The sequence below is a fragment of the Conger conger genome, unplaced genomic scaffold, assembly GCF_963514075.1.
Source record: "Conger conger unplaced genomic scaffold, fConCon1.1 SCAFFOLD_59, whole genome shotgun sequence".
Lineage (NCBI taxonomy): Eukaryota > Metazoa > Chordata > Actinopteri > Anguilliformes > Congridae > Conger > Conger conger.
The window spans coordinates 241094-245245 of record NW_026890289.1 but is presented as its reverse complement, the minus strand read 5'-3'; positions in this window follow the sequence as shown (position 1 = coordinate 245245).

The following is a 4152-nucleotide window of genomic DNA, read 5'->3' as shown; positions in this document are numbered from 1 at the left end:
ATACTCCTGATTGAGTATTGGCCCACCATCAAACCTTTTCCTTTTGGATGAAATTTGAGTGTTGACTTTCAAGAAACGCACAGTTTGAAAAACTTTGTTTCTGAATGCGGGAAAAGGTAAAGGTTTCATAAAGCCTATATCTAAAGCTCCTAAAGGAGCAGATGGCTACCTTTTGAATATGTGATATGGAACCACTCACCATCATACATATTTCATTTGGGAGCAGCTAGTGTGTTCTCTCTTCAAGATATGCTCATATTCAACTCCTAAGAAACTTAGAGTTCCAAAGCTTGAAATCGTCATATATTTACTTCACAAGCTCTGAATGCTGTTTCTGGCAAATGGGCATACTCCTGATAGAGTATCGGCCCACCATCAAACCTTTTCCTTTTGGATGAAATTTGAGTGTTGACTTTCAAGTAACGCACAGTTTGAAAAACTTTGTTTCTGAATGCGGGAAAAGGTAAAGGTTTCATAAAGCCTATATCTAAAGCTCCTAAAGGAGCAGATTGCTACCTTTTGAATATGTGATATGGAACCCCTCACCATCATACATATTTCATTTGGGAGCAGCTAGTGTGTTCTCTCTTCAAGATATGCTCATATTCAACTCCTAAGAAACTTAGAGTTCCAAAGCTTGAAATCGTCATATATTTACTTCACAAGCTCTGAATGCGGTTTCTGGCAAATGGGCATACTCCTGATTGAGTATTGGCCCACCATCAAACCTTTTCCTTTTGGATGAAATTTGAGTGTTGACTTTCAAAAAACGCACAGTTTGAAAAACTTTGTTTCTGAATGCGGGAAAAGGTAAAGGTTTCATAAAGCCTATATCTAAAGCTCCTAAAGGAGCAGATGGCTACCTTTTGAATATGTGATATGGAACCACTCACCATCATACATATTTCATTTGGGAGCAGCTAGTGTGTTCTCTCTTCAAGATATGCTCATATTCAACTCCTAAGAAACTTAGAGTTCCAAAGCTTGAAATCGTCATATATTTACTTCACAAGCTCTGAATGCGGTTTCTGACAAATGGGCATACTCCTGATTGAGTATTGGCCCACCATCAAACCTTTTCCTTTTGGATGAAATTTGAGTGTTGACTTTCAAGAAACGCACAGTTTGAAAAACTTTGTTTCTGAATGCGGGAAAAGGTAAAGGTTTCATAAAGCCTATATCTAAAGCTCCTAAAGGAGCAGATGGCTACCTTTTGAATATGTGATATGGAACCACTCACCATCATACATATTTCATTTGGAAGCAGCTAGTGTATTCTCTCTTCAAGATATGCTCATATTCAACTCCTAAGAAACTTAGAGTTCCAAAGCTTGAAATCGTCATATATTTACTTCACAAGCTACGAATGCTGTTTCTGGCAAATGGGCATACTCCTGATAGAGTATTGGCCCACCATCAAACCTTTTCCTTTTGGATGAAATTTGAGTGTTGACTTTCAAGTAACGCACAGTTTGAAAAACTTTGTTTCTGAATGCGGGAAAAGGTAAAGTTTTTATAAGGCCTATATCTAAAGCTCCTAAAGGAGCACATGGCTACCTTTAGGATATATGATATGGAACCACTCACCATCATACATATTTCATTTGGGAGCAGCTAGTGTGTTCTCTCTTCAAGATATGCTCATATTCAACTCCTAAGAAACTTAGAGTTCCAAAGCTTGAAATCGTCATATATTTACTTCACAAGCTCTGAATGCGGTTTCTGGCATATGGGCATACCCCTGATAGAGTATCGGCCCACCATCAAACCTTTTCCTTTTGGATGAAATTTGAGTGTTGACTTTCAAGAAACGCACAGTTTGAAAAACTTTGTTTCTGAATGCGGGAAAAGGTAAAGGTTTCATAAAGCCTATATCTAAAAATCCTAAAGGAGCAGATGGCTACCTTTTGAATATGTGATATGGAACCACTCACCATCATACATATTTCATTTGGGAGCAGCTAGTATGTTCTCTCTTCAAGATATGCCCATATTCAACTCCTAAGAAACTTAGAGTTCCAAAGCTTGAAATCGTCATATATTTACTTCACAAGCTCTGAATGCGGTTTCTGGCAAATGGGCATACTCCTGATTGAGTATTGGCCCACCATCAAACCTTTTCCTTTTGGATGAAATTTGAGTGTTGACTTTCAAGAAACGCACAGTTTGAAAAACTTTGTTTCTGAATGCGGGAAAAGGTAAAGGTTTCATAAAGCCTATATCTAAAAATCCTAAAGGAGCAGATGGCTACCTTTTGAATATGTGATATGGAACCACTCACCATCATACATATTTCATTTGGGAGCAGCTAGTATGTTCTCTCTTCAAGATATGCTCATATTCAACTCCTAAGAAACTTAGAGTTCCAAAGCTTGAAATCGTCATATATTTACTTCACAAGCTCTGAATGCGGTTTCTGGCAAATGGGCATACTCCTGATTGAGTATTGGCCCACCATCAAACCTTTTCCTTTTGGATGAAATTTGAGTGTTGACTTTCAAGAAACGCACAGTTTGAAAAACTTTGTTTCTGAATGCGGGAAAAGGTAAAGGTTTCATAAAGCCTATATCTAAAGCTCCTAAAGGAGCAGATGGCTACCTTTTGAATATGTGATATGGAACCACTCACCATCATACATATTTCATTTGGGAGCAGCTAGTGTGTTCTCTCTTCAAGATATGCTCATATTCAACTCCTAAGAAACTTAGAGTTCCAAAGCTTGAAATCGTCATATATTTACTTCACAAGCTCTGAATGCTGTTTCTGGCAAATGGGCATACTCCTGATAGAGTATCGGCCCACCATCAAACCTTTTCCTTTTGGATGAAATTTGAGTGTTGACTTTCAAGTAACGCACAGTTTGAAAAACTTTGTTTCTGAATGCGGGAAAAGGTAAAGGTTTCATAAAGCCTATATCTAAAGCTCCTAAAGGAGCAGATTGCTACCTTTTGAATATGTGATATGGAACCCCTCACCATCATACATATTTCATTTGGGAGCAGCTAGTGTGTTCTCTCTTCAAGATATGCTCATATTCAACTCCTAAGAAACTTAGAGTTCCAAAGCTTGAAATCGTCATATATTTACTTCACAAGCTCTGAATGCGGTTTCTGGCAAATGGGCATACTCCTGATTCAGTATTGGCCCACCATCAAACCTTTTCCTTTTGGATGAAATTTGAGTGTTGACTTTCAAGAAACGCACAGTTTGAAAAACTTTGTTTCTGAATGCGGGAAAAGGTAAAGGTTTCATAAAGCCTATATCTAAAAATCCTAAAGGAGCAGATGGCTACCTTTTGAATATGTGATATGGAACCACTCACCATCATACATATTTCATTTGGGAGCAGCTAGTATGTTCTCTCTTCAAGATATGCCCATATTCAACTCCTAAGAAACTTAGAGTTCCAAAGCTTGAAATCGTCATATATTTACTTCACAAGCTCTGAATGCGGTTTCTGGCAAATGGGCATACTCCTGATTGAGTATTGGCCCACCATCAAACCTTTTCCTTTTGGATGAAATTTGAGTGTTGACTTTCAAGAAACGCACAGTTTGAAAAACTTTGTTTCTGAATGCGGGAAAAGGTAAAGGTTTCATAAAGCCTATATCTAAAAATCCTAAAGGAGCAGATGGCTACCTTTTGAATATGTGATATGGAACCACTCACCATCATACATATTTCATTTGGGAGCAGCTAGTATGTTCTCTCTTCAAGATATGCTCATATTCAACTCCTAAGAAACTTAGAGTTCCAAAGCTTGAAATCGTCATATATTTACTTCACAAGCTCTGAATGCGGTTTCTGGCAAATGGGCATACTCCTGATTGAGTATTGGCCCACCATCAAACCTTTTCCTTTTGGATGAAATTTGAGTGTTGACTTTCAAGAAACGCACAGTTTGAAAAACTTTGTTTCTGAATGCGGGAAAAGGTAAAGGTTTCATAAAGCCTATATCTAAAGCTCCTAAAGGAGCAGATGGCTACCTTTTGAATATGTGATATGGAACCACTCACCATCATACATATTTCATTTGGGAGCAGCTAGTGTGTTCTCTCTTCAAGATATGCTCATATTCAACTCCTAAGAAACTTAGAGTTCCAAAGCTTGAAATCGTCATATATTTACTTCACAAGCTCTGAATGCTGTTTC